The following is a 25,740-nucleotide window of genomic DNA, read 5'->3' as shown; positions in this document are numbered from 1 at the left end:
GACTGTTCAGCAGTGCTTTGCCATGGCGGTTCAGGACTGTTCAGCGGTGCTTTGCCATGGCGGTTCTGGACTGTTCAGCGGTGCTTTGCCATGCCGGTTCTGGACTGTTCAGCGGTGCTTTGCCATGGCGGTCTCTGGACTGTTCAGCTGTGCTTTGCCATGGCGGTCTCTGGACTGTTCAGCGGTGCTGTGCCATGGCGATCTCTGGACTGTTCAGCGGTGCTTTGCCATGGCGGTCTCTGGACTGTTCAGCGGTGCTTTGCCATGGCGGTTCAGGACTGTTCAGCGGTGCTTTGCCATGGCGGTTCAGGACTGTTCAGCGGTGCTTTGCCATGGCAGTTCTGGAACGGGCATTGGTGTGTGGCATGACGTTCCCTGGACTGGGCATTGGTGTGTGGCATGACGTTCCCTCATTGCCCAGCGGGGCTGTGCTGCCGGGGCCCTCCTGGGCACTGACTCCGGCGGTGGTCTCCTGACCAGTGACGATACTTGGGCCCTCCTGGGCAATGATTCCGGCAGTGGTGGTGGTCTCCTGACCAGTGACGATACTTGGGCCCTCCTGGGCAATAACTCCGGTAGTCTCATGACCAGTGACGATACTTGGGCCCTCCTGGCAATGACTCCGGCAGTGGTCTCCTGACCAGTGACGATACTTGGGCCCTCCTGGGCAATGACTCCGGCGGTGGCGGTGGTCTCCTGACCAGTGACGATACTTGGGCCCTCCTGGGCAATGACTCCGGCGGTGGTCTCTTGACCAGTGACGATACTTGGGCCCTCCTGGGCAATGACTCCGGCGGTGTCGGTGGTCTCCTGACCAGTGACGATACTTGGGCCCTCCTGGGCACTGACTCCGTCGGTGGTCTCCTGACCAGTGACGATACTTGGGCCCTCCTGGGCAATGACTCTGGCGGTGGTCTCCGGACCAGTGACGACGGTGCTGGCGGTGGCGTCCCGACCGCCGGGAAGGATGCCGCCCTTCTCCGCCGTGATGCTCACACCAGGCTGTGAAGACTTCCTCTGGCCCTTCCCCACCTTTGGAGGAGTCACAGCTGACTCTGCAATCCCCCTGGGACACCTGTGAGTTGTTTTGCCTCCAGGAGTCTTCACAGGGTCCCGTCGGCCACTTTCCAATTTCAGAGCCTTTACAGGGGGTGGGCTGCCAGTGCCATGGCTCCGGGTCATACTGCCTGCCCTGGTGGCCGGTGCACTCCTCACACCTTGAACAGGCACAACTGGTATTGGAGGCTTTTTGGCTGAGGCGCTACAACGGGACTGATGAATTGGAGGGGGGGTGGGGGCAAAAAGGTCAACTTTACAGAGGGACAGTTTCTGGCGAACACTGGGATGGGTAGTTTGAGGGGGCCTGGGACTGGAGGAAGAGGAGGTGGTTGTAGGAGGTGTCACTTTAGGTGTTTTGGGTGCAGGTGCAGGTACTGGAGGCTGTCATGAGGTGGATGGATGTTGGGTGTGTGGGTGCCCGCGTTTGTGTACTTTGGGAGGGGGCGTCACAGACACACTGGGAGAGGACACAGGGGACGTGTAAATGGGAGTGGAGGTGGTGAGTGCAGGTGAGTGGGGTGTGGTGCTGGGTGTTCTGGTGCGAGTCCTGGTGCCTGTAGATGTAGTGCATGCAGGTGAGAGTGTAGACGACACTGGGAGGGAGGAAGGAGAAGAGGAAGAGGGGGACACAGTGGAGGCAGTGGATGTTGCTGTGTCTGCATGTGGGTGATGCTTGTGTGTGTGCCTGTGGGTTGTGTGGTACCTATGTTTGCCTGAGCTTCCCTTGTGTGTTGAGTTGTGTGCATGCTGGTCTGTAGGTGTGCTTGGGATGGGCTGGGGTACAGGGGATTGGGTCTGGGTGGAGGATGGAGGGGGGAGGCTAGACACAGGGACAATGGCTGCCATCAGTGCTGAGGCCAGAGATTGCAGGGTTTGCTGAAGGACAGCCTGACCAGAATGAATGCCCTCCAGGAATGCATTACCGTGTTGCAACTCCCTTTATACACCCTGGATGGCATTCACAATGGTAGACTGCCCAACAGTGAGTGACCCGAGGAGGTCAATGGCCGCCTCACTGAGGGCAGCAGGGGTGACTGGGGCAGGGCCTGAGGTGCCTGGGGAGAAGGTGATGCCCACCCTCCTGGGTGAGCGGGCACAGGGCGAACGCTAAGGGGCTGCTGGGAGGGCGGTGCTGGTAGGGGAGGTGGTGGCTGTACCTGTAGAAGTGGGGTGCACAGATGGTGCCGCCACCACAAGGGAGCTCACATCGGCGGATGAGTCTGTGCCGCTGCTTGGTGATCCGGTGGCCGACGTGAAGCTCCCCTCGTCCTCCGTCCCACTGGTGCATTCTGAGTCCATGGTGTGGCCCTCCATGGCTATGTGGGATGCAGCTCCCTCGTGCTCCGGTGCCACTGTACCTCCGCCTGATGATGCTGATGCACAAAAGAACAGGGAGACCACAAAAAGGGGGGGGGAAGACAGAAGATAGACAGGTTGAGTGCATGGCATACCGCTACCGTTGGCGGACAATACAGACACAGCAGCCCCCTGCACTACGCCGTGCTCCTGGCCTCTGCAGATGCAATTTCTGGGATCTGGCCTACATGGCTATGGTGGACATCTGCACACATGGATGCCACAGGGGCATCTATACCTGTACTTGGCAGTCTACTGCGGTGGGTTGGAGTGCCACATGGCCTGCATTACGGAGGGGCCTAGTCTACATTTTTCTGCCTGGCCTAGGTACACCCACAGGCCTCCTCCCCCACCCAGACCCCTCCACTGCGCGCAAAGTCCACAGATTGAGAGTGTACTCACCCCCTTGTGTCTGCTAAGATGCCCTCAAGCGCCCATCCAACTCCGGGTATGCCACCGCCAGGATCCTGAACATCAGGGGGGTTATGGGGCGACGGGCACCCCTCCCACGTTGGGAGGCCATCCCCAGCTGAGCCTCTGCCGTCTTCTTGCTCCAGCGGCGAATGTCCTCCCATCTTTTCCGGCAGTGGGTGCCCCGTCTCTGGTGGACCCCCAGGGTCCGGATGTCCTTGGCGATGGCACACCAAATGTCCTTCTTCTGGTGAGCGGTGACCTACATGACATGCACAAGGGAAGAAGAGAAGTCATTACCAACTGCACCGTCGATGTGAGTGGCCCCCCTCCCTACTCTAGCCATGTGGCCCATTCATTCACATGCATTCATGTTCCCTGAACTCTGCCCCCTTCCCTCTTACAACTAGCCCTCTCCACCCAGGCCTAGCCCATACAACGTGCTCCCTGTGTACTAACCTGTTGGTCTGGAGGACCGTAGAGTAGCGTGTACTAGGGGAGGACCCCGTCTACCAGTTTCTCCAACTCCTGAGCAGTGAAGGCAGGGGCCCTTTCCCCAGACGCAGCAGCCATTGTCTCTTCCAGACCGAGGTAACAGCAGCACTTGCAGTGTAGGTCCTCTCCTGTCGAAGATCAGGTATCTAGTGATTGAACAGATAGAAAATGGCAGTCACGTCCGCTGCGGTGCCGTCCGCGTTGGTGCGTATCATCACCGTCGGCGCACCTGTTCATTGGCTCCTGGGACCCATAGGGTCCTATGTTAACCAATGCAGCATTGCGCCGCGGTCTACGACCGCCTACCGCAACGGTGTGCAACGCCAACGCAGTTACCCCACAATCCCATTGTCCCAGTTTAGAGGTCAGGCAGCCGCCATTTCAGGGGCCCACATGGCTTCATTTACTTGTGCATCACACATAGCTAGGCCTACACTCAACACACATACAGGAAGCGTTTTGTGTTTGGTGTCGTCTTCTGTGTAACTGTGGGTACATACCTGGGAAACAATTTACTTGATCGTCGCTGTTGTCCTTCCTAGGCGCTGTCAGCTGGGACATTTGAGAAGATGGCCGAATCCTCCGGTGTACCGACCGCTGGTGGACCTGTTGACAATGAAGGAGCGACATTTAATCGTCACCTACAGGTTTGACCGTGCCACAATCCAGGAACTATGTACCCAGTTGGAGCCAGACCTGATTTCACCAATCCGCCATCCCACTGGAATCCCCCCTGACGTGCAGGTGATGACAGTGCTCCATTTCCTTGCAAGTGGGTAATTTCAGACAACAGTGGCCATGCCATCAGGGATTTCCCAGCCTATGTTTTCCAATGTGTTGTCCAGAGTGTTGTGTGCCCTGCTGAAACACGTAAGGAGATACATCATTTTCCCTGAGGTGGAAGATTTGGCTACAGTGAAAGGTGACTTCTATGCCCTTGGACATATCCCCAACGTCATAGGTGCCATTGATGGGACCCCTGTAGCTCTGGTCCCCCCCCACAGGAGAGAACAGGTGTACAGGAACAGGAAGAGTTATCATTCCATGAATGTACAGATGGTCTGTTTGGCAGACCAGTACATCTCCCAGGTTAATGCTATGTTCCCTGGCTCAGTGCATGACGCCTACATCCTGCGGAATAGCAGCATCCCTGATATGATGGGTCAACTCCAGAGGCACCGTGTGTGGCTATTAGGGGACTCTGGTTACCCCAACCTGTCCTGGCTATTGACCCCAGTGAGGAATCCCAGGACCAGGGCAGAGGAACGCTACAATGAGGCCCATGGGCGGACTAGGAGGGTGATCGAATGCACCTTCGGCCTCCTTAAGGCCAGGTTCAGGTGCCTCCATATGACAGGTGGTTCCCTATTCTACTCACCGAAGAAGGTGTGCCAGATCATCATCGCCTGCTCAATGCTTCACAATCTTGCTTTGCGACGCCAGGTGCCTTTTCTGCAGGAGCATGGTCCAGATGACGGTGTTGTGGCAGCTGTGGAGCCTGTGGTCAGTGATGAGGAGGAAGCTGAGGAAGAAGACAACGACAACAGGGAGTCAGTCATACAGCAATATTTCCAGTGACACACAGGTGAGAACATTTTCATTTTTACCATTACATTCACTGTCACACGTCCTCCTCTATCCTGTGTGTATTTTCATGGGATTATTTGGTAACTGAGTTGTTTCTTTCCATTACGGTTTCACAGGTGTGGTTACCAACGTGTGTCATCTGCATGCATCCTTCAAGGACTTGTGATGTGTGACATTGGTATGTTGCCTTTACAACTAACAACGCATTTTGACACTGTCATAGATATTACATTTTACCAAATCGTAGACTGACCCAAGATTGTTTTGTTTTTCAAGGGTGTTTATTGAAGTGCTCAAAAATGGAGGGGGGTTGTAAAATGGTGATGGGTGATGGCGGAGGAATGTCCATGGCAGAGTCCAGTCTATTAGTCTCACAGGTGCACTGCCCATATGGGCATAGGAAGTGGAGCTGGGGCAGTTTAAGTATGGACAGGGTAACAAAGTGGGACAGTGGGGGGACAATCAGGGTGGTCTCATTTCCTGGCGGGGTCTTGCCATCTTGCTCTGTCCTGTTCCTGGATCTCTGCGGCCGCTTGCAGGGTGGTTGTCCGTCTGCAGTGGGTGGGGTGCTGGTGTGGTGGTCCTGTGGCGGGGCGTCCTATCCACTAGCGCTGGCGGAGGTGGTGGGCAGTTCATCGTTCATGCTAGTGTCAGGGGCACCTTGGAGTGCCACGGTGTCCCTCATGGTCTGCTGTATGTCCTTCAGCAACCCTACGATGGTGCCCAAGGCGGAGCTGATGGTCCTAAGCTCCTAACTGAACCCCAAATACTGGTCCTCCTGCAGGCGCTGGGTCTCCTGAAACTTGACCAGGACCGTCGCCATCGTCTCCTGGGAGTGGTGGTATGCTCCCATGATGGAGGATAGGGCCTCGTGGAGAGTAGGTTCCCTTGGCCTGTCCGCCCCCTGTCGCACAGCAGCCTTCCCAGTTCCCCTGTGTTCCTGTGCCTCTGTCCCCTGGACCGTGTGCCCACTACCACTGCCCCCAGGTCCCTGTTGTTGTTGGGGTGGTGGGTTATCCTGGGTTCCCTGTAGTGGTGGACACATAGCTGATTGACCTGTCCTGGGTACGGAGGTTTGGGCCCGCTGGGTGGGTGCTGTGCTGGTGTTCCCAGAGGGTGGAAGGTCAGTGTTGGGCTGTGCCTGTGCAAGGGGAACCGACTGTCCCGAGGCCCACGATGGTCCGGGCTGGTCATCAGGCTCCAGTAGGGCAGAGCTGCTGTCGTCACTGTGGGCCTCTTCTGTGGGTGGAGTGGAGTTGTCTGGACCCTTCGGTGTGGTGACGGTCCTTCGTGATCCTGAAGGGGCATAAGAGCATGATTATTGCATGTGTGTGTGTGATGGTGTGCAATGGGTGGGTGGGTGTGCGTGTACCCCAGTGCAAGCATTCCTGTGTGTGGGCTTGTGTGATGATGGTTAGGGGGTTGTTATGGGTATGTGCAGTGGCCATGTTTTCGTGATGGGTGTCCATGCTTAGTTGTGTCATGCAGGGCTTGGTGTTGGGATGTGTAGTTTGTGTTATTAGTACATTAGTGAGGAGTTGGGGTGATAGGTGAGGGTGTGAGGGTGGGGGTGTGTGATAGCATGCAGGTAGGGTGGGGGATATGATAGTTAAGATTTGACTTACCAGTGTCCATTCCTCCACCGACTCCTCTGAGGCCCTCAGGATGCATGATGGTCAAGACTTGCTCCTCCCATGTTGTTAGTTGTGGGGGAGGAGGTGGGGGTCCGCCGCCAGTCCGCTGAACCGCGATGTTGTGCCTGGAGTCCGTTGAACGCACCTTCCCCCGTAGGTCGTTCCACCTCTTCCTGATGTCCTCCCGATTTCTTGGGTGCTGTCCCACAGAGTTGACCCTATCTACTATTCTGCACCATAGCTCCATCTTCCTGGCTATGGATGTGTGCTGCACCTGTGAGCCAAATAGCTGTGGCTCTACCCGGACAATTTCCTTCACCATGACCCGGAGCTCCTCCTCGGAAAAGCGGGGGTGTCTTTGGCGTGCCATGGGGTGGTGTTTGTGATGTGTGGGGCGGTGTGAGTGTTGATGTGTGTGGTGATGTGTAGCGGTGTGTGGTGTTTTGTGCATGGATGTTGTGTGGGTGATGGTGTTGTGTGCCTCTGTATGGTGGGGTTGTCTTTGATGTGCTGTCTCTCTGGCCTTCGTCTAAATTTCTGGTCGTAAGGGTTTGTGGGTGATGTGGGTGTGTGTTTTATATTGTGTTGGGTGTGTGGGAGTGATGTTTGAATGTGTATCAGGTGTGTGTATTTGGAACTGTCCAATGTGGCGGTGTTTTGGAGATGTGTGTGTATTTTGAGCGCGGCGGTGTGTACCGCCAATGGAATACCGCGGTTGAAAGGACGCCACGTGGATTCGTGGGTCGTAATAGCATGGGCGTGTTTCTGTTGTCGTGGAGGTGGAGGAATTGTTTTCACCAGTTTATCACTGACCTTTGGTGTGGCGGACTTGTGTGGGTGTCTGAATTTTGGCTGATTCCGAGATGTTTGTCATAATACCTGTGGCGGGATTCCGTGGCCGTGGCGTGTATTGGCGGTCTTCTGCCCGGCGGTAAGCGCCTTTTACCGCCAATGTTGTAATGACCCCCTATATCTTTAGTAATGTTAGTATTTCTTTGGTGTGTACTATTTATTGCGAATTACTGTTTTCATGTTTGAAATTTAAATTGTGCAAATTGCTTGGGGGTCCCCGGCTTCCAGTAATGTTTCAATGGGGGTCCCCAGGAGTCAAAAGGTTAGGAACCACAGGTGTAAAACAAATAAGAACTTTCTTATGTAGGTATTACATTTAAAAATATTTGACCCATGCAAAGGTTGCCAAACTTCTTACAGTGAAAAAATGTAGTCTTGAGGGAACGGAGGATTCATTTGCAGCAGTTAACAATATGTTGTCAGGAGTGTGGAATTTTATAAAATGTCTACTTGTCCATGGGACAGTTTGTGTCATCAGTCTACTTTTCCTGTAAAAACACATGCATATTTTCTCCTGCTAAAATGACGTTTACAAATATTGTCTAGGAGTCTGTTTTCCTGGTCTGCCTCGGTAAATGCTTGCTCATGCATAAAAGCGGTAAATCTACACTAATGCAAGAACAGATACCATGGGTGCACTTTGTGATTTTCTTTAAGAATTTTGCCACAAACTGGTTATCACAGACCTTTTGTTATTCGAATTCTGTCTCTCTGTTTATCGACTGGCTTCATTGGTAGTGACACCATTCTGCGCTTCCATACGAAGCATATTGGCACAAAGTAGTTTTGTTAATGCGAGGAACTACTGTGGCAATGTGTACTTTTAGAGGACGGGGGAAAAAAATTATTTGCTTTTGCCAATGCTTGTTTATTTTCATTTTGCCCATAACTTTGCTGAAATGGTTACATTGATTTTTCCGTTATGAATATAAATTTTGGAAATACCACCATGCATCCGCACATTTTACTAAATGATGCTTCAAAGAAATGACACCTAAAATTTCATGGTAGTTTAGCATTATGTTTCTTTCCTAGTTACATTGTTTGTGAAGATATTTTGAAAGCAAAGAATAGCAAATTTTGCTTTCGAGCTTCTGCAAATATTTATATCTGATGAGAGAGCATTCTGGAAGATTTGTGCTGGGCATCTGTCTACGGTAATTCCATACCCCTAGTTGTGTATTTCTTCATAGCTCTGCAGAGTACATACAAATAATTTAGTCATGTTCAATTATGGAAAATATCTAGACATTAACAGAAGAGTTACTATGTGCTGAATTGGAAATAATATCAGGAAATAATGGATATACAACATTAGGGTTCTTGTTGGGATGTAGAGTGAGTTATTTCTGTGATAACAAACTTCTACTAAGGTGTATTGATATTGAAAATAAAAATATTTGTGCAGTAATAATAATGACACATGACGTGTTAGTGACAGTGATCGATTTCACTTAAGCAGCTAAAAGAAAATAACACAAGTGGATGTTTAAACGCCTACAGTACATGTAGTCTGTTGAAGTCATGTGAGCGCAACTAAAGTATCAAAGGTGCAATAAATAAATATAAATGCAACACATTTGTCACAAACATATTTTATTTTATAGCAGTAACGGCAATACTGCTTATATTGTATCAGGACAGTAGATCTCTTGTAAATATTAATGGATTCTTTAATGGATCCACCTGATTAATGTGCATTGCACTTTGTACAATGTCTCTAGCTATAAGAATATGTTTTGAACAAACAAAGTGAATGTGATGTTTTAGGGTAAAACATTCATGTTACACATATGTTCTAAGATACACAGGGTGAATTCTGCACTCATAGTTCACGAAAAAATATGAATATGACAGGAAATGCATTTATTGATAATAAAAAAAAAAAAAAGGAGAATAACACTACCTGGGTGCAGTTATGCAATGTTACAGGTGACGTCTCCTCCACAGGTAAAAGAAGAGTGCGTGTTTTTTTATCCCACATGTATCCACTGACTGGATGGTATTGATCCAATGTTTTTACTTTAATTTTATCTGTGGCATTAACTGATAAGCTCTGGGCACAAATTTACCATTTATCTGCCAGGTTCCTGCATTAGTTGTGGCAGTTAAGATTACTTTCCCCATTTCTGAAAACCACAGACTCTGGGCATGGCTCCGAGGGCAAAGCCACGGATTGTTGCGATATGTCGCCATGACGGACAAAGTAGAAGTGTGGTGCACACGATGATGGGATAGTGTGCTGGATTTAGCATGATTCTTTGAAGTATGAAATAAAGAATAAATGTACAGCTGAATTTTGATGCCTAATAAGTATTTGGATACTGTTAATTTTAAAGTTTACATTATTTTATTATACACCCTGGACGCAGGGATGTATGTATCTACGTATATATATGTGCATATAATTGGCTGCAGGAGGAGTATTTTTCTATCTGTGTTTTTTCCTAGGTTTCAGAACATGGACGAGAAGATGTGTTTTCTGTATCCGTCTGTCTATGTTCCGTTTTATGTTTTCATAATTAATGGGAGTCTTCCGGGGTACATCTTAATGTGCACAGTGACATGGATTGCCTTCATGTGTTGGTAGATTCCCTCCACGTACCTCGATTGGGTTTTCCTTTCCTGATTAAAAAAATTAAAACAAGATAAAAAAAAAAAGATAATAAAGAAACAAAAACATTTTTAGATGCATATTACCCCTAGCTCCACTTTAGCCTCACCTAGTTGAGTTACAGGTTTCCGATGTAGCACATGTATGGTTTGCAGTGATAACGTTTGTGCCTTTGATATGCGAATATTACTGTCCTGCCTACATTAGTAGAATGGAATGGTGCTAATAACAGTGATGTTGTATGTTACATGTGTTATGATGATCCAGTTTTTTATATGAGTAACAGCTGACAGGTAGTACAATAGACTGTGGGATTAGGTGTGCGCAAAGAGGAGGAGGTGAAATAATTTTATTTAATTTAGTTACCCCATAAACGAGTCAGATATGTCCCTTCATAAGATTTTGTGCATCTGCTGAGCGGCTCTGGATTGATGCACTACCACTTGCTTCATTGGTCAAAAGAGGCACTCTTGACAAAGTTGTCAAACTGAGCACCGACTGACATACTGTTTGACTGGCCTATGAACATGTCTGGTGCTGAGAAGTTATTATCTGATAAGACATTTTGACAGCAGTTTGCATTGCCTTCAGCATTAGGTGCTGCAGGCCCTTCTTGGCTAGACAACACTACCTGGACATGATCTCCAACAGGGAGATTGGGCTTGGGTCACCTGTAAAGTAGGAGGGACTGACCTCCTGGATACACAGCTCTTACACCAAGAAGGTAGCGGAACATGGACATCTGCAGCAGCAGAAACGAGTGGAACAACTGGTGGACCAACCATCATGGTAGAGTCTCCGTCAAAAAGGGCTGCTCGTGGTGCACGCCTCCAAGAGACTGAGGGTGTAAGCGGGCCCTGTTTGGTTCTAGTACAAAGTAATCAAGTTATCCTTTGATGCCACACTGAAGGGGTAACACCGACTGTGGCACAGCTGATTGCCATTCCATGGTACTGTAACTGCAGGCTGGTGGCTCCGGGAATAGGAGCCCTCTACAACTGCAACATTTAAGGATCTCTTCGTCTCCTCCAAAGAGTATAACTGCAAGGACTATGGGCACCGTCAACCTCACCAACTGTCAACTTCACAACCTTCATCTCCTGCAGTTCTGGCTGAAAGACCTCAGTAAACCTTCAGTTCTGGAGTACCTGGCCTCCATTCTACAATACCTTTTGCCTCAAGTACTGGTGACCTCTGGGGCAAAATATAAGGTATAGGAAATTGATAATTTTGAAATTCTCTTTTGAATTTCAATAAGGAAACAATGTCCGACACCCCTTGAAGGCCCACCAAGAAATAGCCATGGGCACTAGATTTTGTTGTTGTTGTTGTGCTACTTCTCATGGAGTCTGCTGATTTCCCACGGATCACCCTTACTTTGAATAGGAGCATTAAATGACAATGAGAATTTGAACATTAAAACTTTGAACTTCTTTCCCAAATTATCAGTAGAAGTAAGCACCACAGATATGAGCAAAGATGCTTTGAGGGACAAAGAAGAATGTTAGAAGAATGTTACATTGAAAGTGAAGTATGATGCAAAGCTAAATATATTGTGTCATTTGATGTTTGCGCACACCTGCTCCAACAGTGCTTAGTAAAAAAAATAAAAATGCAGAGTAGTATCATACATCACCTTTACCAACTATAGCTGTGAAAGACAGAACAGCATCAACATTCCATTTCCTGTAAAATATGAGTTGTCATTGATAATAATGCATAATATCAAGTACAGGTGTAGTGATCATAATAGGAGAAATGGGTTGTTGTTAGGTTAAGACTAGATTAGTAAGTAGTGGCCCAACTTTGCTTCCCAGATTCCAGGTAGAGGAAACAAATATTTCTTCCTAATCACACACACACACACACACACACACACCAAATAACAACTAAGGTTAATGTCCCATGTGCAACATTGCTTACACAAAAAACCACATATAGTGATATATCAGGTATCCTCTGAAGTTTGAACAAGAGGTACAAAAGATGACAAAAGACAGCAATAGTAATGATTCCCAAGATAGCAACAGCATGCATACCAGACACAATATCTAGACCTAAACACTGATGGGTGGGAGACAGTTCCAGGAGGATTGGGAAAACCATTTCATCATTGATTATCAGAGGACAGAATGTGGAAACTGGCTAAGGAATCCATTTTATTATCCCCCGGGCCTGACCTCATCCTGTGATACTCAATGATGTACAGGTCTGAAAAACATATGCAGAAGGTTGGATGACCTTTAGTACATTAACCCTGACAGGCAGCTTGTAATGCAAGGCTTGCTTACAATAGACAGCTCATGTGACATGCATTGCTTCATTCGCCCAGCAACAGACAGACATCTCGATGTCCACATAGGTCGGAGGAGAGGTTATGAGGAAGCTGGATTGGTGACGCCTTGGAAAGTCCATGCATCTCTTGATCAACATCACGCCATGTACTTGATGAAGAAATGATCTTTCAGTTGTTCTGATTGGATGATGTATTTTCACCCTTTTGTGGTTTTCATGCATAAAAGATTATATTGGAGTTCCGCAATTCAGACTGCTTGGCCTTTCAAGCCAGTCTTCGTGCACGTATTATTAAATATTTCTGCTTGTACCTTAAGGCTGGCTGGTCTCTGGTTTGTTCCTGAGGGCGGATAGAAAAGGAGGCTTCAACAATGTGGTCATAGATAGCCTGTGAATATTATAGCTTGCCTTGGCTATTAGGTAGTGGCAGATTAGGAGTAGTGTGGGTACTGCATGACACATGGCATGTTGATGTGAAGGAAGATTTGTATTCACTTACCTGAGGCTGCCTATGTGGTAGTGGGATTTGCATTTGGTGCACTGGCAGTGGTGTTTGTCCATGTGTGCCTACTTCATGCAAATACATACAGTATACCCCCTGAGATGTATGTTGTCTGTTTTGCCATTTGTGGAATGTTGTGTGTGAGGCTGGAGTTGCCATGGTGCGTAGCCTAACTGGTGTACCTGCACGTGTGGTGGCATTGAAAGTGGTCCAAGTAGTGGTATGATTGTTCCTGATGTACATCTGTTATGACAGTGCACTCAGTGGAAGAATTATATACACACTCCTGAGACCTTACTCTGTGTCGTGTAAAACCTTATTCAGTGTCTTTCTATCAATTTGTGTAAGCGCCTAAGATTCTTCGCATTAGATAATGCTTAGCAATTTCATCCACCCAGTTGGACACTGTCTTTTAGTTGTGTCTTTCACACTCCAAAATGGCGCCCACTTTTTCTTTCAACACTCTGGGGTCATTATGACCCTGGCGGAAGGCGGAGAACCGGCGGTAAGACCGCCAACAGGCTGGCGGTCTTACTTTGTGGAATTATGACCATGGCGGTTACCGCCATGGTCAGCCGCCGGTTCTCCGTTCCGCCCGCTGGGCTGGAGACCTGGGTCTCCAGCCCGGCGGCCGTCACTATACCGCCGGTGGTATTTGAACCCGGCTTACCGCCGTGGATTTCCAGCGGTTTGAACCACCATGAAATCCATGGCGGTAAGCATACATCAGTGCCAGGGAATTCTTTCCCTGGCACTGATAGGGGTCTCCCCCACCACACCACCCGACTCCCTCCCCTACCCACCCCACCACCCCTGCCACCCCCCAAAGGTGGCAGGGCCCCCTCCCCACCCCGACCCCCAACATCACTTCACCCATACCCACACGACACGCAGGCACCACCTACATACTTACACGCACACACGGCGACATACATGCCTACATCCAAACACACAGTCATACACGCACACCCACATTCAAACATACACACACACATCCATACAGACATACCCACAGACATACACGCACTCATTCCCATACACACAACACCCCCACAGGCATACACGCACTCACACACCCCCTCTACATACACACACGCACACCCCCATGCACCCACACACCACACAACACCCCTCCACCCTCCTCCCCTCACGGACGATTGACTTACCTGGTCCGACGATCCTCCGGGAGGGGACGGGAGACATGGGGGCAGCTCCGCCGACACCACACCGCCAACAGAACACCGCCACGGCGAATCACAGGACGTGATTCGCTGGGCGGTGTTCTGTTGGCGTGGCGGTGGAGGTCATCGCCACATATCTAGTGGGAGTCTTTATCCCTATTTCTAATTCTCAATTTCTACTTCGTTTCACGTGCACATCAAACTTTTGGTGATATTTATAATAATAACAAGTTTATCACTTGTGGTAAACTGTAATCACAGTTTTTTCTCTGTGGCTCCGTTTGGTAATGTCACTTGATGATTTTAGACACTCATGTGGTACTGGTGAAGGACTTGGCCACGATGTTAGTGCCAGGTATTAATTTTCCATAATCATGTATAACTACAGGTTATGACCAAGCTCATTATTATGTTTCTTACAGCCCTGAGGAAGTCAATGAGATTAATTTCTCGGAGACGAAACACGTGATGGCTGTTGGATGTTGTTGTGATGACCACATATGGAAACTTTCTGATGTGATGAACTTGTATGAAAACCTCGCACAAGAATAAAGACACTGAACTTTAACTCTGTTTGGATTATATATTGATTCTCCGAAGACCAAGAACCTAACTGCACAGACTCTTATCTTATTTCATACGAGTGCCCTGGCTTTTTGAAGCACTCAGTAGATGTGTTTGGATGCTTTACATGTGGCACATGGGCCATTGTAGATGCACTTAGCAGTATGCTGGGTAGTGATCTATGTACTGTGTGTCACCTGGTCTGGCTCTGTGATGGGGTCAGACTACCAACTTGCCTAAACCACAGATTCACATTGTACACAACATATGTGAACTGTTTGGGTGCCTGGCTAAAATCGGCTAAATCTGAGTAATCCTCCATAGTGGCAACAGTATACTGAGTGGGCAGCCATGTAAAATGACAGGTTGGTGTTGTGTGGTCCGTGAGTGAAATGGACATGTTACAGAGGACATGGACATATCAGGTGTTGTGCTTTTAGAGGCCTGATGTGTTGTGTCTTGTCAGCTGCACATCCAATGGGTGAAAGGTGTATTGAGGGGTTAGATGTGTATTCTGGCATACTATTGCTTCTGCATCCAGGGCATGCAATGCCAGCTAAAGGACTTAGATTGGCATCATGGGGATGGGGATGAGTCTAGTAGTGCACTTCTACTTAGGTATAGCTGTAGGTGTGAGGTTGGCAGACAGGTGTGGATAGCAGTGACATGTAGTGACATCATGTAGGTAATGTGCATTAGCAAATGCGCTGTCCTAGCCATGGTATGTATCGTGACAGATGTACATGTGTAGCTGTCTCAATGGTAGGTATATGTTAACCATTGTGCCCCCTGACTCTATCTCTCTCTTTCTCCCTCCCTCTCTCTCTCTCTCTCTCTCATTGTATTCATCAGCATCATCTGGAGAAGGAGAAGCTGGCACCAGCAACACTGAGGAACCCAGTGGGACGAGGGTGAGGGGAGTGCCACGGGTAGACCAGATCGAACCCCTAATCCTCGGAATCCTCCTCCAGTGGACACTCCCTGGTGGTGGCGGACCCATTGGGGCCCATCCCAGCTCCATCTATGTCCGCCACCCCCGTACTACCACCACCCTCCCTGTTGCTTCCCACCCACTTGCCCGTGCCCACTCACCCAGGATGGTGGGCATCTCCTCTGCCGCAGGCACCTCTTCCCCTGCCCAGTCAGCCCTGCAGCCCTCAGTGAGGAGGCTATGGACCTCCTGAGATCCATCTCTGTGAGTCAGTCGACTGTTGTGAATGCCATCCAGGGACTAACAGCTCAGGTCCAACAGAGCAATGCTTTTCTGGAGGGCACTCGCAGTGCATGGCTGGCCTACAGGGATCCTTTCAGGCTCTGGCCTTCTCTCTGATGGTAGCCAGTGTCCCTTTGTCTCCCGTCCCTCCTCCAACTACCTGTTCCCAATCCAAGACCCCTCTCCCCATACCAATCCAATGCATATGTACACACAGGCATGCATCCACCTCAACAGACCAGGGTAGCTCAGACAAACACAAGCACAACAAGACCTACCACCAGTGTGAACACAAGCAACACCCACCTGCAGACACACCAGCATCCACTCCCTTCACTGTCTCCCCTGCCATCCCCTCCCACACAGACACTACACCAGACCATCATGCACGGATCCAGGAACCAGTCCCATCTTACCCACAGTCAGCACAATAGCAGACTTGCAGACATCCACCCCAGTATACACATCCGCACCCAACACAACTACCGGCACCCCCACAAGCAGCACATGTACCAGTCACCCATCCCCCACAGCATCTCCCAGCACCTCCTCTCAAAGCACTTAAACACCCACACTCACCCACCCAACAGACACCCTGCACCCACAAGCATTCCATGCACACACCTGCACCCAAGACATCCACACCTGCACATCTGACAAACACTCCCTCTCCCTCCACTCCCAAACCCTCTTGCCATGACCACCCCAAAGCATTTCCTCTTGGAGTTTTCCCTGTTCCTTCCCCATTTCCCACCCCACAAGACCATTTTGTGCCCCTGCCCAAGTCCAGCCCTTCCCCTTCCAAGTCCTCCCCTATCCCCTGCTAGTGCCCATATCCCTCCCCCTGCCAAGAGATCTGTCCCTCCCAAGCCCAGGCCCAAGGATGCCCCTCACAAGCACAAACCCAAGGAACCCCCTCCCAAGCCCCAGTCCAAGGACCCCTCTCACAAACCCAAACCACCCTCCACTACCAGCTTGCCTGCCCCCTTGGTGCCTCTACCGTGTGTAGGTCATTTTGCAATCAGGTGTCAAGTTGGGGCATAATGAGGTGCCATTTGGGCCTTGGGCACCAGTGACTATGGACTGGCCAATGGCCTTCAATTTGAATATAGTTAATTTTAACTCTTTTAATATTTTAATACATCTGGTCCAACCTGCTATTGGTATCGATGGTAACATACTTGTGCTGCTTTTCTTTCTACATGGCTGTTTTATATTTGTGGGCTTTGGTTTGTGTGTGTGAGATGTGTGTTTGTGTTGGTTGTGCTACCTGTTGTGACTGGGAAGCATGTGTGTGTATGTGGCCCTGCTGTGTTCTGTTTGTAGGATATGTTTGTGTTTGGTACATACATGTGTGTAGCCAAATTGGGCATTGTTTGTGTTGACATGTCTGATGGTGGTGTTGTGTGCCCTTGTGTGGTTGTTGTGTGTGCATCCGTGTGTGTGGTGTGGGCTATGTCCTATGCATTGTGTGTGGTCTGTGCCTAGTGTGTCACATGGTTCGTTGTATGGCAGTGTGATAGTGTTGCATGGAATTGTGGTGTTGTTACATTTTGTTGTATGTATGTGTTGTCATGTGGAGGTGTGAAGTGAGAGTGCTTGGTGAAGTGTTTGTGTAGTTGCCTCTGTGATTTCACTGTGTGAGTCAGTGATTTATGTATGATTGTGTTAGAAAGTGGCAGTGCTGTGTGTGTGAGGGGTGGTGCGTGTATGGCACGTTTGTGTTGGCTGTGGTGTGTGTAGTTTGGGTGTTCGTATGTACTATGTGTGTGTGCATGTAGGTGTGTTTGTGTGTTCGTATGGGTGTGTGGTTACGTGTGTGTGTCTGTCGCCAGCCGTTCCGGATGTGTGTGTTGTGTGTGCATGTGTGCTAATGCCTTTCCCTCCAGTGTGTGCTAGGTGTGTGTACTTATGGTTGTTGTCTTCATCGCCGTTGCTGGTTCCAAAGTCGTTGTGCAAGCAGGGGCAGTGGGAGTACTTCGAGGTCTGGCTCCATGGTGGCTCTGGGCACATCTGTATTCCTGAAGGTGAGTGTTTCCTTTTATAGATTTGGTTTCAGGCAGGGTTTTGGTGGTGGTGCAACCGCAATGGAAACCCTGGCAGTGTGCAGCCTCGTAAAATGTCCGGCGGAAACATGTCTACACCGGTCTGAGGGTACCTGTCACTGCCCGCGGTGGCCTGACCGCACTGGTGGTACTGACGGTGGTTTGGCTGTATTCCGTTGGGAACACCGCCATGGTCATAATTTTGCACTCTTCACCGCCAGGTTATCAGCGATATGACCGCCACAGACAACATGGTGGCCCTGTGACTGCCAAACTCGTAATGAGAGATACCTGTTAAAGAGATAATGTTTTATTTTAAAAAGTCTTTTAGGAGGCTAGTTGATTATCATGTGAAGATAGGGATGAGTGGTTCTGAATTTGGTTCATTGATTGACTTGCTTCAGTTTCTTTCTGTACACTGGTATCGATCCGCCAGTTAACTGTTGCTGGTAGGCATATTTTCTACTTGGGTATAGGAACCACTTGGCACTGTGGCAACCACTGTTGTATATACCAGGGTGCTTAACATTTCTGATTGCATTTGTAATGATATTAGGCATGCACTTTTAAGTGATGGTGAGCTGATTGTTTGGCTCAAACTATTCAAGCCAGCCTGTGAAGCATTATACCTCCTGCTTGCTTTAATTTTGTGGGTGACTTTGGATATAGGGTTTGTTTTGGTGAAATGGGGAGGGAGGGCAATTTTTGAAAACAAGGACAGCAGACTAACAGTTAGTATTTCACTGTTTCATGATCATCTAGTGTATGCAAGATGGACACAAATATACAGGCTGTTTTGAGTTAGACCTCCTATCGACTGGTATTACCTCCATCCCTTGACTCTAACCATCTAACCCTAGGTCCCCCAGGCCAAAACACATTATTTCCCCCTTATATCTCCCAGCTCCCTGATAGACAACAGTTTGTAGCAGTTTATGCTGAAATAGACAGGTCAACACTCAATGCTGTCAACTAAAAAGTTCAGCTGTCAGAAAGGCATGACTACCTATTTAAGAGTTAGGGCCTCATTCTGACTTTGGCGGGCGGCGGAGGCCGCCCGCCAAAGTACCGCCGTCAGAATACCGCTGCGCGGTCAAAAGACCGCCACGGTAATTCTGAGTTTCCCGCTGGGCTGGCGGGTGACCGCCAGAAGGCCGCCCGCCAGCCCAGCGGGAAACCCCCTTCCATGAGGATGCCGGCTCCGAATAGAGCCGGCGGAGTGGAAGGGGTGCGACGGGTGCAGTTGCACCTGTCACGATTTTCAGTGTCTGCTTGGCAGACACTGAAAATCTTGGTGGGGCCCTGTTAGGGGGCCCCTGCAGTGCCCATGCCAGTGGCATGGGCACTGCAGGGGCCTCCAGGGGCCCCGCGACACCCGTTACCACCAGCCAGGTTCTGGCGGTCAAAACCGCCAGAGCCAGGCTGGCGGTAAGGGGTTCGGAATCCCCATGGCGGCGCTGCCTGCAGCGCCGCCATGGAGGATTCCCCAGGGCAGCGGGAAACCGGCGGGACACCGCCGGTTTTCCGTTTCTGACCGCGGCGGTACCGCCGCGGTCAGAATGCCCATGGATGCACCGCCAGCCTGTTGGCGGTGCATCCGCGGTCGTTGTCCTGGCGGTAGTCTACCGCCAGGGTCAGAATGACCCCCTTAATCTATTTGTTATTTTGTAGTGGCTGCTTTAAACATTTCTGTCAGTCTGCCTATTGAGCCTTCTCTTGTAAGAGTGTAGAAAGGCTATCAGTAAGACTAATAATCCCTACAAGTCTATTTCAGTCCATTTCACACAGGGTTGCATAGTGAGCAGACATCAAAGATGAAAAAAAGAAATCTTGGAAACATTGGGCCTGATTACAACTTTGGAGGAGGTGTTAATCCATCCCAAAAGTGACGGTAAAGTGACGGATATACCACCAGCCGTATTACGAGTCCATTATATCCTATGGAACTCGTAATACGGCTGGTGGTATATCCGTCACTTTTGGGACGGATTAATACCTCCTCCAAAGTTGTAATCAGGCCCATTGTGTTTTAGCAGATTACCAACTGTGAGTAGAATTGAATTTACTATTGCTGAGTCTCTTTTGAATGTAGTGGGCACTTGCTCCAAAAGCGGTGAAAAGGGACCCTTTATTCCCCAATACCATAGCCTAGAGGGTAGCAGTGATTCTGCCTGGTGAGAGTTAAGAAAAAACACTTCACCATTCAAAGAAGGAAGTGTTGCTTCAAACTGCCAATAAGTCTTACAATGGTGGGGGCCTAGATGATGGGGACCTAATGGCTATGTTTGTAGGAGCCCACAGGACAAAATCACAAGGTGGTGATGGAATCCTGAGTGCCTTTAAGCCTTCTGTTGTTGCAGAAAGCATACAAGCTGAAACTGCATTTCCTGTGGTGGAAGCAGGTACAGCCGGGGGTCTTTCTTGGAGACCTCTACATAGCTCCTTCTAAGCTTGCGCATGCTCCTGATTATTTTGCTCTGCTCAGTGTGAAATGGTGGTGTGGTTTCTGCAGCAACTGCAGGGAAGTGCGCAGGGGTTAGGAAGATCACATTATGGCATTACCCAGCTAAGAAGGCAGTTTGAAGGAAGCTGGGGAAGACTTATTCCCAGGTTTCTACCCTCTAAGGTTCATTGTTAATTTGTGTTATTTTTCACATTTTTCCTTTTGTCATTGTAATGTTATTCCCTTCCTCAGTTACTTTCTGCATGATGTTGTTGAAGTGATTGTTAGACCTGACAGCCTTAGAGTGGTCTTCCCCCAAACATTTTGCCTGCTTGCCTCATATTTTTGCTGATTTTATTTTTGGTTGGCTTTAGGATTCTGAGAACTTTACCACTGCTGACCAGTGCTAAAGTGCATGTACTCTCTCCTCTAAACAAGGTTTGATTGTCACATCCTCAAATGGCATATTTAAATTACTTATAAGTCCCTAGTGAAGTGTTCTACGTGTGTCCAGGACCTCTAAATTAAATGCTACTAGTGGGTCTGCACCCACACAAGTAGCCCTTAAATATGTCTTAGGCCTGCCATTGCAGAGCCTGTATGTCCAATTGTACTGGCATGTCAACTTGCCAAACCTTCCACTACCCTCTTATAACATATATCTCACCCTTAAGGTAGGCCCTAGGTAGCCCAGGGGGCAGGGTACTATGTAATTAAAAGGCAGGGTCTATACTTTTACATTTTACATGTTCTTTTAGTGAAAAACTTCCAAATTTGTTTTTCACTACTGTGAGGCCTACCCCACTCATAGGTTAACATTTGGGATTCATTATTACATTTATTAAGCTGTAATTCCTAATTGAGAAGGACTAGATATGTCATGTTCAGTACCTATGGTATTATACTAAGAACTCCTCTTCAATAGTAAAGTCAGATCTATTTTTACAATTTTGAAAATGCAACTTTTAGAAAGTTTGGCTTTTCCCTGCTCTTAGCTCTGTGTGCCTGCAGCCTACCTCCAATACATATCTGTGTTGGATGACAGCTGGACTTTGTGCATTCCCTCCAGACACAAAGTAAGCTTCGGCATGACTGATGGGCCGTCAGCATTCTGATGGCCCAATCTGGGTAAGATGGGTGGGAGGAGCTGACACACCTGAATAGCCAGTGCCCTGCTTCAACACAAAGGGCTGCAGAACACCCTGTAGTGAGTCTGGAGCCAGGGCATGAAGAAATGCACTTCAAAGACCCTTCTTTGAAGACACCCTCACTTCAAAAGCCCCACAACTGGATATAAGTACTAGACCACTGACACCACCAAATTAGTCCACTGCTGCAGCAGGGAAGAACTCAGCCAGGAAGGACTGCTGTGCTGCTACAAGGACTGCCACTCTGGAGAGCTGCTCTAGAACAGCTGTTTTTCTGCTGTGCTGTCCTGATGCCTCTTGCCCTCTGCTCTTCTGAATTAGGACTGGACCCATCTCATTTGAACCCAGACTGACTCCAAGGGATTGCTGGCTTGCCTCCTGTTCTTCTGAAGTTTCAGGTGCACAAAAGACTTCCAATACATCTGCTACAGCTCCTAGACCCGCCTTCAACCAGCTCCTGACCCCTGAGAAGCACCCCTCCAGTCCTGGGCCTTTGAAAGTGGTTTTGTGGGTCCTGAAATCAAGATATTGGGCTCTTTGTGAATGCTCCCGCTCGCACCTGAAATGTGCAGTTCACACAAAGAATCAACACAAGCAACCACAAGTTCATTTGCCTGCACAGCAAGCATCACTGCTCATGGCTGCAAGGTTCTGGTCCACCCATCCACAATGTACAGCTTACCTTTTATGCCTGCAGACTACTGCCAGCGATGTTCTCCTTGCTCACTACGAACTTCTTCCCTTGTATGAGACTCTTTGCTCAACTTTGAGAAGGTAAAACTTCAGTGAAACTTACCTGGGACTGTATTCGACCTGTGTTCCATTACATTTGGACTGAGCTTTTGGATTTACTCAGGTCTAGTGTGTCCAGATAGCCCCAGGTTAGTGCGTTATTCTTCTAACCAATATACTACATTTAATTGTTTAAACATTAATTTCCGTACTTCTACATATTGTTTTTTGTTGCTTTGATCGTGTTTTACTCATAAAATTAAGATCTATTTTTATAACCTGGAATTGAGTCATTTTTTGGGATGTTTTCACCATTTTACTGATTGAAGTGTTGTATCAATATTTTACAAATTGTCTCTTACGTTAAGCTTGCCTGCTTGGTGCCAAGCTACCAGATAGTGAGCACAGGTTGATTTATGTATCTGACTTATCCTGACTAAGATTGTAATTTATGCTTGGGCAGGGTACATACCTCTGAAACCCAAATGCAGTCAACCTGAAACCCAATTTTTAGCAGCAAACATATTTGGTTGTGTGATGCTTTTTAAGAAAGGGTGTGGATAAATTTGAGTGAGGGTAGCAAAATACTTCAGCAGACATGGACGTAACTTTTGAAAATTGTGCCTGACTTGCTTACACTTTCTAGATGTATTTTAGTATTTGCAATGCCCTTCCTGTGCCCCTCTTTGTATTTACATTTCACTCCTATTTTGAAGAAGATAGACCACAGTTTTGGCCTATTTACCCTTGTCCTTCCCATATTTACTAATTATTAGTAGGTGTACCTGTGCAAAGGACTCAGTCCATACAGGGGCCTATTTACAAACTGCATTTTGAAATACATTTAGTAGTTGTATAAAAGTACTGCTAAGGTACCACAAAATGCCATTCGCAAACTTATGTGTGCAAATGTCAACCAACTCCTCTCCTAACGTTTCCATGGGAAGATCCTCACACATATACATTTATTACTTAGTAGTAAATGTGGGAGGGAAGAGGGGAGTTCATGGAAAATGAGACATACATACTACAAAATAGGTAGAATTTAACAAGGAGTAATAATGGGTTAAGTGAGGGTTAGGGAGGGGTTTAGGGATGGACTTGCACCCACCCTCAAAAAAGTAAGCCCATTGCTATTCACAAACATCACTGCCACAGTTACTACAGCTAAACAAGGATCCAAAACAGTAGTAAATTACTCCAGCTCAGAACTAGAGTAAGTGCAGCACCACCTATGGCCAACCAGTAGTTCTGCAACTCCCTCTCCTTGAAAATAATGGAGTTAGTGAAACCCCTTAAGAATTAATGGTAAAATAAATTAAATTATTTAAAATTGTTTAAAAAAACATATAGATATAATTGATTGTTTTCAAAATATTTTAAAATAGTATCTATTTAAAATGTAATTTTAACATTTTTGACAACCTTTTTTGAATGTATGCATTGTTGTAACACTATTTTTTATAAAATATAACTAAATTACTTTTCATGTAATTTTATTCATGACTTGTAATAATTATTAATATATAATATAATTTTATGATTTCTTTATTTTATGTTAGAATTTCTTTTTTTAATTTGAACTACGAGAAAATTAGAAGATAATTTTAATTTAATTTATTTTATTTAAATTTGATATGCAATTCAGTTAGTTGTGTTGTAGTTTTTTTAATTTTCTTCCACATTTAAAATGAATGTACAAATAAAAGTAATTCAATAAACTTTTTACTTTTGTCATTACTTTAGAATAGCGAGACTCTGTTACAGGGTAAAAATCTTCTTGATAAATTATAAAACAGTTTATTACACTTTAAAAATGAATAAAAGAGTTTTGTTAAATACTAAGGCTCTCATTATGACATTGGAGGTAAATCCCACTTCCCACCACACTGAAGGCTGCCAACTTACCGCCGTGGCGGCGGAAATGCGTTCAACATATTATGACACACACACACCAATCCGACAGAATTCAGCTACATACACAAATCCGTCAGTCCAAAGGTCAGTGATAAACGGGCGGTATCAAAACCCACAACGTTACGCCAACAGAACAGCGCCCATCACATTAAGCCCCACGAATCACCACATTGGACATTCAGCGGTGGTAAACCATTGGCAGTACATACTGCCATGCTCATAATGGACACCCACATACAAAACAACATTACATTGGCCAACTCAAACAACACACACCTGACACCCATACACACACCACACCCCCACCACTATAAAACACATGCCCACATTACCCACAACCCTTTACGTCTACAAAGCATTGCCACCAAACACCAAGACCACTGACACAACCAGAGCTATGCACTACTCACACCTATACACCACTAACCACTAACCACTAACGTACTCCACATCACACACCCCAACACATCACCCAACACATCCTCACCAACATACCTCACATAACACCCATGGCACCACAAATACACCCCTGTTTCACCGAGGAGGAGTTAATGGTCATGGTGGAGGAAATTGTCACGGTAGAGTCACAGCTATTTGGAGCAGAGGTGCAGCAAACATCAATAGCCAGGAAGGATGAGCTATGGCGGAGAATCGTGGACAGGGTCAACGCCGTGGGACAGCATCCAACAACTAGGGATGACATCAGGAAGAGGTGGAATGACCTATTGTGGGAAGGTACGTTCCATAGCAGTAAGACACCAGCTTGCTGTACAGAGGAAAGGCGTGGATCCCTGCATCCTCCCCCACAACTCACAGCATGTGAGGACAAAGTCTTGGCAATATTGCATCCTGAGGGCCTGGCTGGAGTCGGAGGAGGACTGGACTCTGGTAAGTCAACTCTCTACTATTTTCACCCCCCTACCTGCATGCCATCACATACCCTCACTCCCATCACTCCACTACATCCCACACACCCCACCATCACATCTCACATCTCAGTCACCCCAATGCCAAGCCCTGCATGCTCTACCACTGCATGGACACCTTTCACAGCCCTGCATGGACACTCATCACTAAAGCATGCATAGCAAAGAAAACTAACAATCCCACCATACACTAACACACACAAGTGAAAGCTGGCAGGGCAAATCCATCCATAGAGGCGAAGCCACAGATGTACGGTATGTCAGACACATAAACTATAACACATAATTTACATTCCCACAGGTACCCAAGCCAATGTCAGTGGAGAAGAGGTGCCAGCACTATCCAGTCCCCCAACTGAAGAGGCCCAAAGTGATGACAGCAACTCTAGTCTTCAGGATCTGGATGACCTACCTGGCCCAACAGGGACCACTGGACAGCCGGTTACCCAGGCCCAGTCACACACCACCACCGAGCCTCCCCCATCTGGAAACACCACCACAGCACCCACCAAGCATATCTACACCCCTGTCTCCAGGACACGTCAAGGTGTGTCCACCTCTACAGGGACCTCAGGCCACACCTCACACCTAAGACAATCAGGGACCTGGGGTCAGTGGCAGTGGGCACACGGTCAGGGGACAGAGGCACAGGGCAACAGGGAAACTGGGAGGAGTGCTGTGCGCCAGTGGGAGGACAGGCCCAGGGAACCGACTCTCCAGGAGGCCCACTCTGAGATCATGGGAGCCTACCAACATTCCAGATCCT

This window comes from Pleurodeles waltl, chromosome 5 (genome assembly GCF_031143425.1).
Source record: "Pleurodeles waltl isolate 20211129_DDA chromosome 5, aPleWal1.hap1.20221129, whole genome shotgun sequence".
NCBI classification, from domain to species: Eukaryota; Metazoa; Chordata; class Amphibia; order Caudata; family Salamandridae; genus Pleurodeles; species Pleurodeles waltl.
This window is presented reverse-complemented; position numbering follows the sequence as displayed.